Here is a 14,709-nt window from a genome sequence, read left to right as displayed (position 1 = left end):
AGAGAACAAGATGACAGCACTTTTATTTTTCCCCAAAGAGAGTTGGTCTCCAGGTGATGAAACCTATCATTCAACAACAAGCTAAAAATAAAGACATAAGGGTGGCATGAAGGTAGAACTCCAGCCCAAGACATGGGGAAAACACACACACACACACACACACACACACACACACACACACACAAACAGGCATCCAGAGGAGAAGAGGTGAGTGATTCTAGGACCTAGTTCTTAGTAAATGAAAGAAAGCAGAGGCAGTCCCTAACCTGAATTCACTCTGTTCTAGGTTTGGAACAGAACTGGATCTCGGGGAACTGTTCTATCAAAACAGGACTGTCAAGGTGTGGAACTGGAAAGCAACCAAAACCATCAGCTCCCCCAGGTTACCAAGAAAGAACAAATTCCCTAGTAGCTGATGTGCTTCTGCATTTACAAGGCTAACACACACACACACACACACACACACACACACAGAAGTCACTCAGTCGTGTCCAACTCTTTGCGACCCCATGGACTGTAGCCCACCAGGCTCCTCGGTCCATGGGATTTTCCAGGCATGAATCCTGGAGTGGGTTGCCATTTCCTTCTCCATACAAGGCTAAACTGTCTGTCACCTCTTCAATATCACCCATTTCTACTTTGCCAGGCTCTTACTGGCAGGTTTAGAATATTCACACTCAGCCCACTAGCACCAACTCATCTTCTATCTTAGAAAAAAGAAACCTGGAAGAAACTTGTGTACATTATACTACTAAGAGCACACCATCCTAATCTATGGAATGAATCATGGAATAAACTGAATAAATCATGGTGGAGAGATCTGACAGAATGTGGTTCACTGGAGAAGGGAATGGCAAACCACTTCAGTATTCTTGCCTTGAGAACCCCATGAACAGTACGAAAAGGCAAAATGATAGGATACTGAAAGAGGAACTCCCCAGGTCTATAGGTGCCCAATATGCTACTGGAGATCAGTGGAGAAATAACTCCAGAAAGAATGAAGGGATGGAGCCAAAGCAAAAGCAATACCCAGCTGTGGATGTGACTGGTGATAGAAGCAAGGTCCAATGCTGTAAAGAGCAATATTGCATAGGAATCTGGAATGTCAGGTCCATGAATCAAGGCAAATTGGAAGTGGTCAAACAAAAGAAGGCAAGAGTGAACATCAACATTCTAGGAATCAGCTAACTAAAATGGACTGGAATGGGTGAATTTAACTCAGATAACCATTATATCCACTACTGCGGGCAGGAATCCCTCAGAAGAAATGGAGTAGCCATCATGGTCAACAAAAGAGCCCGAAATGCAGTACGTGGATGCAATCTCAAAAACAACACAATGATCTCTGTTTGTTTCCAAGGCAAACCATTCAATATCACAGTAATCCAAGTCTATGCCCCAACCAACAACGCTGAAGAAGCTGAAGTTGAACGGTTCTATGAAGACCTACAAGACCTTTTAGAACTAATACCCAAAAAAGATGTCCTTTTCATTATAGGGGACTGGAATGCAAAAGTAGGAAGTCAAGAAACACCTGGAGTAACAGGCAAATTTGGCCTTGGAATATGGATTGAAGCAGGGCAAAGACTAATAGAGTTTTGCCAAGAGAATGCACTGGTCATAGCAAACACCCTCTTCTAACAACACAAGACTCTACACATGGACATCACCAGATGGTCAACACCAAAATCAGATTGATTATATTCTTTGCAACCAAAGATGGAGAAGCTCTATACAGTCAACAAAAACAAGACCGGGAGCTGACTGTGGCTCAGATCATGAACTCCTTATTGCCAAATTCAGACTGAAATTGAAGAAAGTAGGGGAAACCACTAGACCATTCAGGTATGACCAAAATCAAATCCCTTATGATTATACAGTGGAAGTGAGAAATAGATTTAAGGGACTAGATCTGATAGATAAAGTGCCTGATGAACTATGGACTGAGGTTCGTGACATTGTACAGGAGATAGGGATCAAGACCATCCCCATGGAAAAGAAATGCAAAAAAGCAAAATGGCTGTCTGGGGAGGCCTTACAAATAGCTGTGAAAAGAAGAGAAGCGAAAAGCAAAGGAGAAAAGGAAAGATATAAGCATCTGAATGCAGAGTTCCAAAGAATAGCAAGGAGAGATAAGAAAGCCTTCTTCAGCGATCAATGCAAAGAAATAGAGGAAAACAACAGAAAGGGAAAGACTAGAGATCTCTTCAAGAAAATTAGAGACACCAAGGGAACATTTCATGCAAAGATGGGCTCGATAAAGGACAGAAATGGTAGGACCTAACAGAAGCAGAAGATATTAAGAAGAGGTGGCAAGAATACACAGAAGAACTGTACAAAAAAGATCTTCATGACCCAGATAATCATGATGGTGTGATCACTGATCTAGAGCCAGACATCCTGGAATGTGAAGTCAAGTGGGCCTTAGAAAGCATCACTACAAACAAAGCTAGTGGAGGTGATGGAATTCCAGTTGAGCTATTCCAAATCCTGAAAGATGATGCTGTGAAAGTGCTGCACTCAATATGCCAGCAAACTTGGAAAACTCAGCAATGGCCACAGGACTGGAAAAGGTCAGTTTTCATTCCAATCCCAAAGAAAGGCAATGTCAAAGAATGCTCAATCTACCACACTATTGCACTCATCTCACATGCTAGTAAAGTAATGCTCAAAATTCTCCAAGCCAGGCTTCAGCAGTCCATGAACTGTGAACTTCCTGATGTTCAAGCTGGTTTTAGAAAAGGCAGAGGAACAAGAGATCAAATTGCCAACATCCGCTGGATCATGGAAAAAGCAAGGGAGTGTCAGAAAAACATCTATTTCTGCTTTATTGACTATGCCAAAGCCTTTGACTATGTGGATCACAATAAACTGTGGAAAATTCTGAAAGAGATGGGAATACCAGACCACCTGACCTGCCTCTTGAGAAACCTATATGCAGGTCAGGAAGCAACAGTTAGAAGTGGACATGGAATAACAGACTGGTTCCAAATAGGAAAAGGAGTATGTCAAGGCTGTATATTGTCACCCTGCTTATTTAAATTCTATGCAGAGTACATCATGAGAAACGCTGGACTGGAAGAAACACAAGCTGTAATCAAGATTGCCGGGAGAAATATCAATAACCTCAGATGTGCAGATGACACCACCCTTATGGCAGAAAGTGAAGAGGAACTCAAAAGCCTCTTGATGAAAGTGAAAGTGGAGAGTGAAAAAGTTAGCTTAAAGCTCAACATTCAGAAAACGAAGATCATGGCGTCTGGTCCCATCACTTCATGGCAAATAGATGGGGAAACAGTGGAAACAGTGGCTGACTTTATTTTTGGGGGCTCCAAAATCACTGCAGATGGCGACTGCAGCCAAGAAATTAAAAGACATTTACTCCTTGGAAGGAAAGTTATGACCAACCTAGATAGCATATTCAAAAGCAGAGACACTACTTTGCCAACAAAGGTTCATCTAGTCAAGGCTATGGTTTTTCCAGTGGTCATGTATGGATGGGAGAGTTGGACTGTGAAGAAAGCTGGGTGCTGAAGAATTGATGCTTTTGAACTGTGGTGTTGGAGAAGACTCTTGAGAGTCCCTTGGACTGCAAGGAGATCCAACCAGTCCATTCTGAAGGAGATCAGCCCTGGGATTTCTTTGGAAGGAATGATGCTGAAGCTGAAACTCCAGTACTTTGGCCACCTCATGTGAAGAGTTGACTCACTGGGAAAGACTCTGATGCCTGGAGGGATTGGGAGCAGGAGGAGAAGGGGACGACAGAGGATGAGATGGCTGGATGGCATCACTGACTCGATGAACGTGAGTCTGCGTGAACTCTGGGAGTTGGTGATGGACAGGGAGGCCTGGCGTGCTGCGATTCATGGGGTCACAAAGAGTTGGACACGACTGAGTGACTGAACTGAACTGAATAAAGTGTTAGTCGCTCATTCATGTCTGACTCTTTGTGAACCCATGGACTGTAGCCCACCAGACTCCTCTGTCCATGGGATTCTCCAGAATACTGGAATGGGTTGCCATTCTCTTCTTCAGGGGATCGACATGTGTAAATATATACATCCTGTAAAAAGACTCAGCATTGCCTTTCATAATTAACAAGAGTTAAGGTTTACTGTGGTATTTGAAAAAACTCTGTAGACTTTTATTTTCAGTGCTATGGTGGGTCAAGTATACAGGCAACTGTACTGAAAACAACTAAGAAAACTGAATACTGGAGAGAAAACATCTTTTAAAATGACTCACAAGCTGAGAAACTGCTCAGAAATTTTTTGTCAAGGTGAGATTCACATAACATGATGGAAATTAATTTTCAATTATTCTGGAAGCTTTGAAGATGTTCATAATTGAGACTAGTAATTCTACTCCTGTGTATATTCCCTAAGTCAACTTATATATATGCTCACTGGGGGAAGTTCACAGCAGTACAATTTACAGCAGCAAAAAACTGGAAATAATAATAATTCGTGTTCATTGATAACAATATATACATAAACCATACTATATTCATTCCATGGAATTACAGTTCAGCAAAATGAACAAACGAGCTGTACTCAACAATATGGACAAATCTAGGAGTGAAATTACTTTGCCAACAAAGGTCCGTCTAGTCAAGCCTATGGCTTTTCCAGTGGTCATGTATGGATGTGAGAATTGGACTGTGAAGAAAGCTGAGCACCGAAGAATTGATGCTTTTGAACTGTGGTGTTGGAGAAGACTCTTGAGAGTCCCTTGGACTGCAAGGAGATCCAACCAGTCCATCCTAACGGAGATCAGTCCTGGGTGTTCATTGGAAGGACTGATGCTGAAGCTGAAACTCCAGTACTTTGGCCACCTCATGCGAAGAGTTGACTCATTGGAAAAGACTCTGATGCTGGGAGGGATTGGGGGCAGGAGGAGAAGGGGACGACAGAGGATGAGATGGCTGGATGGCATCACTGACTCGATGGACATGAGTTTGGGTAAACTCCGGGAGTTGGTGATGGACAGGGAGGCCTGGCGTGCTGCGATTCATGGGGTCACAAAGAGTTAGACATGACTGAGCAACTGAACTGAACTGAGGAGTGAAATATTTAACAACTAGTTGGCACAGGGATTGATAGTCAGAAGGGACTCCAAACATAATATCAGAGATGACCAATACCCACTGCTGTGCCAGGTGTAATCCCTTTAGGAAAGTGAAGGGACTTGAAGTCTCATGGGAGTACTCAGGTAAGCAGCAATTCACCACCAACTAACATGGAAATATTTCAGTATTTCTGTTGTTTGTCACCCAGTGCCTCTGGTATGCATGGCTAACTAGGAACACAAGTATATAAACAGTATGATTCCACTGATGTAATGTTCAAAAACAAGTACAACTAAAGCTGTGGTCTAGAGATGCAAATATAAAGGGTGAGACAGTAAAGAAAAGCGTGGGGAAAGGATACAAATGCATCCAGAAAAATGGCTATCCCTAAAAAGGAGAAGTAGGATGGGATGGAGAGAGGTACCACTCTTCCAATGTAAAAGTAACTGTCTTTTTTTTTCTTAAATTGACTGGCAAGGACATGAGTGTTGGTCCTAATATAATATAAAGAATGATTATTCTTTATATATAGTATACAAGTGTTCTTTTGTATCCAGTGGTTATGTCATTAAAATCATTTAAAAGGAATTCATTAGGAAAAATTTAATAAGAAACTCTCATATCATATCTCTATGGTTCCTGCCATAACTCTTCTAGGGGCTTGGCAAAAATGATCTCCTCAATTGTAATTGTAATTGGTGGAACTCTTAAATCTTTTTAAAATTCTATGAGCTTCTCCGCAAATCACTCCACAAACATTCTTGTAAGAATCCCTCCAATGAGAAGCAGCAAAGTCCAACCTCCAGAGTACATTCTGCTCTGGCTCTTTTATTTAATATAATCATAAGCATAGTGAGTTTTGTTGTTTTTAATCTAGAATCTTCTCAGATATTGAAATCTTTCAAATGAGAGCACGGTGCAAATGACTACATTCTGTCTCTCTTGCTTAGATTTCAAATGGTGATGTTCTCATTTTGTCTTTTACCATACGCGCTTCAGCCGTGTGATGCCCCCGTTCTCCTCATGAAATACGCTGACAGTCAGGGGAAGTTTCTAAGAGTGTATTAAATCTATATCGAGGGCTGAAGAGTATGTTTGGGAGGGTGCAGACATGTGTGATTTTTTAGCAACTCCAACAGCTGCTTGGCATCTGTAGACTCACCATTCACTATTTTCAGTTATTTGTGAGCCACTCCTAAGAGCACACCACATGGCAACTCTGTCTTTCCTAAAGCACAGATGTGAACTGTGTAGCAAAACTACACAGCACAAGAGCAAGACACTGAGTCAGAGAGGAGTCTTGTCAAAGCTCCCCTTCCCAACACACCACCAGGGAAACGGAAACTCCCTGGATGGGAAATTACTTCCCTGAGTGCAAGTTGAGGAGGCAAATCATTGGAGGGCCGTGAATAATTATGGGAACCTCTCCTCTCTGGACAGAAACCTGATTCAGAAGGAAGTCAAGAGCCTATGCAAATTTTTCTGCATTTGCAAATTTGGGAATTTGAAAAGGGTCTGAGGTGCATCCATCAAGAATGTCAAGAGTCTACTGTATAGAATCTTGAATGAGGAGGTTTTCAGAATTCTTCTTCTAATAAAATTGTTGGTTCATTTTTATCAGGGCTCCTCTGATTTAAAGAGAGCTTCAGCATCTAACACTGAGCCTGCAAGTCCTGAACAGACCAAGTTTGGTAACAGAGGCTCAGCAGAGCATCCCATGTATTTATAACACTGTTTTTCTTTTTTTCCATCTCTATTTTTTGTTTACAAGTTTTTCTTTGGATCCCAGTCATGTATAGTACTCATTTTTTTTAAATGTTGGCCCTGACCTCCAATTCAAGGACCCATGGACATCCAGAGAGCTCCAAGATTCTTGAGATTGACTTCTGTATGCTTTTCCCTGGCTTCGCTACTTGAATCTAAGATACATTCTCAGTTCACCTCTACTGAACATCTAGATGTAAAGCTCCACCCTTCTTTTTTTTTCAGATGGTGACCAGTCACACCTGGTATTTTTTAAAAGTAACAAAGAGAGGAATCACATCTCTCATGCATGCATGTTTTTCATGGACAGACCAGATCAATAGCCCAAGCCCAGTTCCCAGATGTGATCCTCCCAAGCGGGCAGCCCCTTGGAGAGAGTGATTCAGTTACCCCAGGACCACCAACCAACCACAACGAACTCCTACCTCCTCTGCCTTTCAAGCCCCTAGGAATTTCAGAGAATAGTGTTTTATCCATCTTACTACATCAGTATCCTTTTGCTTATATACATAGAAACTTTGGCTAGTTCTGAACATTTCTGATTATATTCAAAGGCCTGTTACTGACAATTTCTTTTAACAAGTTCAAAACTTTTTTCAAATAATTTACCAAAATGATGAATTTCTGTGTGTCTAGAAACCAAGACAGACTCTTCCGCTCCTTTTAATTAGGGTCTTCACATTTTTCAACATACGCATTAAACTTAAAAAACAGTACTCTTTAAAAAGTGTCAGCATTCATTTTCTTCTACTTTTGATTTTCCTGTTGCCTTCGTCTTGGAATACACTGTAACTAAGCAAATTGGCAGAGGGTTAGACAAAGCTTAGCACTGCTTGTGTAACTCACACATCCTTCCAGTTTTGAGCACCATGTCTGAATTGAGCCAACAACACAGTTTAACATGAGGGTGTTGTCATGACACCTTGAACTTTTTTAACAGCACACTGGTGGTGGGGAGTCCACACTCCCTACATTGACATAAGAAACACACACCTCTCCTACTTCATCTTTTCCACTATCCAGTCTCTTCCAATTATTTCCAGCATTAAAGTTGCCAAGTTGGAAAGTTCTAAGTGTGTCTCTGGTCACAAGACAGGCTGAGGCTCCCATGCCTCCTTCTTAGAATTTTCTACAACATCAAATGTGAGAACATAAGCACTACTAATTCTAGCATAATAGTTTCCTGCCAAATTTCAGCAAAATATCATACAGTTCTCAATTAATTTCAGTGAGGGGGGTGATTACAGTTATAATTTTGATCAGTAAGTCCTTGGCTGTCCAGAAAACTCAGATATTCTGTTGTCCTGCATAAATGAAGTTTTTTTCTTTTAGCATCATGTTGAAAAAAGTCATTAGGAAAAAAAAAAGAAAAAAGTCATTAGGGGTATACTTCAAATTCTTATGCTTTTTGAAACCGCTCACACAAAAAGTCAATTAAACTCCTCTTGGTGCATATAGGTCACGGTAAGCATCAGTTTTTAAGCTACAAAACAGAGTTCTGAAGACCCATCAAAATGCATAAAATTTCACTGAATTGCTCCCATTAAATACTTATATTAAATTCTATGCTTTGAATTCCCGTGCCTTTTAAATTTTATTTTAAACTTGTTCAGTATTTCTGTCTTACATTACTGATACTTCTTAGTGATGTTTTACAAAAGAACTATATTAGAACCCTTGTACACTAGTTTATCAATCTTGTCCAATTTGCTGGGTGTATTTGCAAACTAATCACAGAGCCTCTTAGAACTTTGTGTAAATGAATCCTGCAAGAGGGCATGAAGTTTTCTGCACTGAAATTTTCCAATGGCTATAATACCTGACCTGAGCTCATGTCTTATGACATCTGTCTTGCTTTACCACTTAGGTCCCAACTGGATAAGTGACACTCTATCAATGTGCAGTCCAGATGGTCATGGTATCATCCTAACACCCAGCGACTATAGGGGACATGCTTCTTTTTAGCCCAACTCATTTTCTTTTAAAGATATTTCATTGCACTCAGTAAGGCTATCATGGTGACACCCTCTTTACAGAATGAAGAATGACTTTGGTCAAGGGCTTTGTCTAACTCTGGTCTGAAATACCAGTGCTGTCTATTCATATAGCCAGCGTTTCCTGCCCTGCTTATTTATCTGCTGATTTATAAATATGCTTTGATTTCACCAGAAAGAGAATGAAGAACAGCATGTCTGAGTCTCCTTGATGGGCAGCTTGGAGAGCAGAAAAGGACCTGAGAGGCATCAGAGAACTCACAAAGCAAGTTAGAAACAAGTTAAAAGCTATCCAGTTGTCACACAGCTTTCTTAACATTATCTTCCATCAAGTCGAGGTCTGGAATCTGCCAGGATTTCAGACTAAATGCATCTTCTGCTTGCCGGTATTTTTCACACATTGAGTGCTTCAATGGCTCACTTGGCAAAAGCCCAAAGGCAGCACATGCTTCTCCACTCTAAGGAGAGTGGCTGCCACTGAGACAGTGGGTAAAACAGTTCAGTAGCAGCGCCCGTGGGCACATCATCCACTGCCAAGTGCACACCCTTTGTCATTGGCCCTCAGAGCAGATAGGGCGGGGTGCTGAGGACAGTAAAACCATCTGAGGCTGAAGAGGCCAGTCCGTGTGTGTGTGTGTGTGTGTGTGTGTGCGCGCGCGCGCGCGCACGCACACACTCAGTCATGTCGTGCCTGGTTCCTCTGTACATAGAATTCCCCAGGCAAGAATACTGGAGTGGGTTGCCTTTTCCTTCTTCCTCCAAAGGAATCTTCCCAATTCAGGGATCAAACCCGAGAATCCTGCATTGGCAGGTAGATTCTTTACCAACTGTGCCACCTGGGAAGCCCCTGAAGGTGCCAGACTTTCCATTAAATTAATGTCTGCCCAGGCTGAGGCACTAAGGGGTGTGATACGAACTTGCAACAGTTCTGTGTCCTGTGAGTGCCTTAGCTAAAACAGACAGAAGGAGAGAGCGCCAAGTGTCATACCCACCTTTTCCCCTCTGCCTGCAGATATCTCTGTGAGACAGTTGTTCTCCTACCTTGCAAAAAGTAATAATGATCCCACAGTATTTAATGCAAGAATGTACAGGGCCTCCAGTGTCTGCAAGTTATCAGAACTTTAAAGAGCATATGTCAAGCAGCTCAGCCAGCATCTGGGTTCTGCTATTCAGCCATACAGTGTGGCCCAACCCCAGAGCAAAACTGAAACTCTAAGCATGGCAGAAACTCTTTCCCTTAGCAGGAAGCACGAGGAACAGCCAGGACCTAAAACAAATGAACCTGGTGGTCACCCTGGATTCAGGATTCCGGTTGTGCATCGAGCTAGTCACTCAGGGTTCTTGCAGGGATGACCGTCAACCTTCTCCAGGGTTGAAGCAGGGGTGAAATGACCACATGAAAGTCCAGACAAGCAATGACTGGCCAAGAGGGATGTGGGAGGATCTTTAGATCAACACCAACCCAAAGCCCAATTCCAAGCTCATCCCAACGGACACGTGATTTTTGCCTCCCACCCCACCTCCGTTCCTCACACATAAATTGCTCAAATCATTCTCTCTCTTTCCCACACTCTCCCTGCCCCCTAATACATACAGTTACATAAAAGCATCTTAAACATAGGACCCAACTTCTTCAGTCTGGGGGAGGACCAGGAGATGGTGGGAGCTGCTGGGGCGCATGGTCTGATCATTAGTTGAAATTACATAATCATGCAAACAAGGGCTGGAGAACCGCTTAGGTGGAGATCAGTTTAGCGCACACCGCAGGCGCCCCTTTTCCCCTCCCCCGACAGCCTGAAAGCAAGTAAGTTTTAACACAACCACAACCGAAGCACCAGACACGGCTGGGGGGTGGCGAGCAGCCGACTGCTGAGGTTAAAATTCCAATGGTGGCCCGAAACTTGAGGTGTATAGCAGAAAGAGCGCCAAGCGGCCGCTCACCCAGCAACCAGACCCCGAAGACCCTCCTGCCTGCATCCTCGACCCCCAAAGTTCAAGGGCGGGCTGAGCCAAAGAAATCATCCAGACCTGCGAACCTGCAACATGAACCAAAAAAGCCGCGATCAACCAAATCTAAGCCTGGCCCCCAGCGCCTCGCCACGACTTTCGTCCAAGTCTCGGCGAGTTCAGGTTGTCTGACACGCTCAGGAAAAGAGTCCTCCAGCAGCTCCTACCGTCTCAGCGGAAGCCACTTAGCACCAGCGGTGTTTCTAATTTTGAAGGATGGTAAAATGTGGGACACAACTGGGAGAGGGGGTACTTGCTTTGCTAGCGGTAAGGCAAGACTCCCCAACAGAGGAAGACTTTGGGTTTGCTTTGGTTTTCTTGGGGGTGGGCACGAGGTTGTAATTTTGCTTTGGGAACATTTGCAGAGGGGCGCTAGGATTTCAGGGAGCTGGAGATCTCCCATCTGCCTGGGCACCTAGCATCCTCCGATCGGATTTCATTTTCGGCGACAGAGAGGGCTCGCGGGGGGCTGGGGATTGGGGGTTGCTGAACAATCCTGGAGCCGCAGCCAGGGCAGCTGAAGAAACTGCAAACTGCAGGTTCTGTGGCTGACTAGGCATCCGCCGGACCACTGAGGTTCAGAGCAGAGCCGGCCGCCAGTGCGCGGGTGCAGCCTGGCCGCCAGGAGCTGCGAGCGCGCGGCGCGCACAGGGTTACAGCCGCCGCCGCCGTGATTGACGCGCGGGGGTCACTTGAGGCTCCCGCCGCTCCCCCGGCACCCGACCGGGCAGCCAGCTCAGCCCACCGAGGGCAACGCAGGCCCCGCAGCCGCCCACCCGGTCGTTCCCCGCGCCTCTGCCCGCGGACACCTCGCCCAAGAAGGGCCACGACAACATGGAATCGCAGCTCGCTATTTCACTTGCCCGTGGCGGCCGCCGGCAAAAAACAATAAATAAAATGCGAGGCAACCATCAGCCGAATAAAAATCCAGAGTCCCCTACCTTCGGCCTTGGGATGGCACACTGGTCCTGTGTTCTCTGACCCACGGATCCAGCCCCTTCTTCATGAATTATTCCGGTCAGTCAGGATTTTGTGCATTTTTTTCCTGAACACCTGTTTCAAGTAAGGGGTAAAGACCTTATTGAAAGAATTGTCCTTAAAAAATAAGCTGTGCACACATATGTCCATCCAGGCATGCATGCGTGTTTGTATACACACATATGCACACGAAATATACATGTACATTGAAGCACCAAACTAGGCAGTTGGATAATGGGAGAGTCGGCTGGTTGTGAGCATGCTCGCGCCGGGAACAGATCCACCCTCTGTTATTCCTCTGAATAAATATAAATCACGATCAGAAACCCAAACAGCAGCATCCCTCTTGAATTCCTGCTGCTGAAAAACACAGAATAAACGCAGCCCAGAGACAGGGCATCTAATCAGCAGCTGTTTTCTGAATCCAGAGCCAACCCCTGCCTACCCTGTCTTTTCCACTATGAGTTCAGACCTTTTTTGAAAGGGGTTTTAACCTTTTAAAGATACAGTACACCAATTATCACTTCTGAATAGCTGTCACTCCAAGAGCAGGAAGCCAGTCCCATGCCTAAAGCCACAGGGCAGGCTTGCACGCAGAGATAATGATTCCATTCATCGGTGCCTTTTTACAAACATACAAACATATATACATACACACACAGAGAACTAGCAAAGGCAAGCCATAAAACTAGACACATAGTTGTTGCAGTGACGAGTTCCTCAGTGACTAATCATGTTATGTAAACACTACCATCCTTCACTTCGGAACACACATGTTCATGGGGTGAGACAGTTCCAGGGACACTTGTCAGCATGAGTGTCACCCCTCAGAAGCCCCTACCTGCTGGGAAAGGACCAGGAAGCCTGGCAGGGCAGCTGAAGGAAGTGGGGGGCCCTGCCAGCTCACAATTAACCACAGGGCACTGCCACGTCCTCAAATTAAAGAAACCTCTAGCACTACTTGTAATCTAGAACCAGATCTTGTTCCAACACATATTTTTTTTTTCCAACCAGAATCTGAAATCAGAACCACAACCTGAACCTTCACCATCTCTAAGATCCAGATGTAAGTCCTTCTTCTTCAAGATTTTGTTAACAAGAGGGTTTTGTTTGGTTGTTGGGTTTTTGTTTCTTTTTTTTTTTTCACCAGGGCTAGATTAAGATGAAGATAGAAAAATGGGTGCTGGGGATTGAAGATAAACAACCCCCACCCTGCCCTAATTCTTTTTTTTTTTTTTAATTAAGTACTTTAGCCACCCAGGTGGTGTTTATTAGTCCAGTTTTGCTTTGGCTTTTAAAGCAGCAGCACTGAGAAGAAACCAAAACTCCCCACCTCATGTATGTTTGGAAGGAAGGAAAATGCCTTTTACAGTTTCTTTTTCACCCCAAGAACCCCAGGGCTTCAGAATGGCACTGGCTGTTGGTCCCTTGGTTCCCGCCCAGCAGCAACAACACTAGTAGCTTACCTGAAAAGCCACCCCGATGTCCCCACAGCCACTCGTGGCCAGTCCCTCTGGCCCTGGCCTCAGAGCCCACCCTCCCTGGGCAAAGCACTAAAACCAATGCACTGTCACCCTCTCACCTCATCACAGCCACTGCCTGCACTGCCTGCTCCCAGACACACACGCACGCGCGCACACACACACACACACACACTCCCTTCTCTCCCAGCTTCCAGGGCTCTTTAGCAGAAAATTATCATATTTCATGTGTCATCACCCAAGCTAGCTGGGCCTTTCACTGATTGGCTGGGCACCCGCAGCCGGAAATGTCAACAGCCACACAGCTTGGAACTGACTCTCCCGCGGCCACCCCAGACCTGAGCCCAGGAGGCTCCGTGACAAGGCGAAGACCTCCCACCAGGAGCTTGTCACTCTTCTCCCTGATCTGCCTCAGGCCCTCTCCTCCCTGCTGGTCTCCCTACACCCCCCTGGGGGAGGGGACCTCCAGGGGATGTGGATCCAGTCTCTCCAGCCAGGCTAGGAGCTGAACTGCCTCCAACTGCAGGGAGGAAGGGAGCCACTGAAATTCCTGTTCTTCCCAGCAGGAAGATGTCTCCATTTGGTTTTAAAAATTTAGAGAAAGTGTTCCTGATAAAAAACTATCTCTCCTCACACTGAAAAAGAAAACTTATCAGTAAGGCTTGGTGAAAACAAGATTGTTTATCCTCGGCAGTTTATCTGTTGCTGCTCTTTATCCCACACCTAATATCACATGCACTAAGGTATCATAACCATAATATCCCAAGGGAAACCGGAAGACAATTTAGTCCATCCTCTTCCCTTAAATAGAACAGCTCTTAACCCTCCAGGAAAACTCACCAAAAAAAGAGGCTTCCTAACTTGGCTACCCAACGCTTTGTGATGCCACACAAGTGTTTCAGAGTTAACTGGTCTCTGTAGTGACCAACCTGAGTCATTTTGACTGTAATTGAAGCATAGTCTCTCCAGCTGTATCTTTAGCAGGTTCAGTGTGACTCACCATTTCAGTCTCACCTCACTGTGTTCTCCTGGTTAAATTAAACCCCATCTCTCTGGACTGTGGTGTAAAAGTTGTTTCTCAAACCTTTAATTATGCTGCTTTGTTCTTTAGACTTCAGAGACAAGCCTCCCAGAGCTGATGTAGTTCAAAGCTTATTCCATTAAGCCATGCATGTGATGCTTCACTCGTGTCGGCTGTTTCTACTCTGGAGTTTTGGGTTTAGGGGAGAGAAAATTGGGCTCAGACATTTACGCCTGCCTTCTCTCCAAAAACAAAACAAAACAAAACCAAACCCCACATGTACATGACTGAAACAATAGTGGCTGTGCTGGGACCCAGAGAAAGATGCCATCAACAAAGCCAACATTTTGAAGAATATGGGGAAGATATGAAGTGGATGAGACATCTGTTAGGAAA

General features: G+C 44.5%; 1 protein-coding gene across 3 annotated transcripts in view; it reads right to left on the bottom strand.

Annotated features, from left to right (window-relative positions):
* The window catches only part of HIVEP3 (human immunodeficiency virus type I enhancer binding protein 3), a 564,447-nt gene that overhangs the window by 424,969 nt on the left and 124,769 nt on the right, over positions 1 to 14,709 (bottom strand). The window contains exon 2 of one of the 3 annotated variants that reach the window (XM_027537630.1): positions 11,775 to 11,886. The gene's annotated coding sequence lies outside the window, so the exon portion shown is untranslated. Of the gene's footprint in view, positions 1 to 11,774; positions 12,293 to 14,709 lie in introns of those variants that run through there. The other 2 variants (XM_027537632.1, XM_027537629.1) reach the window with 2 other exon arrangements.

Source organism: Bos indicus x Bos taurus, chromosome 3 (assembly GCF_003369695.1).
Source record: "Bos indicus x Bos taurus breed Angus x Brahman F1 hybrid chromosome 3, Bos_hybrid_MaternalHap_v2.0, whole genome shotgun sequence".
NCBI classification, from domain to species: Eukaryota; Metazoa; Chordata; class Mammalia; order Artiodactyla; family Bovidae; genus Bos; species Bos indicus x Bos taurus.
This window is presented reverse-complemented; position numbering and strand designations above follow the sequence as displayed.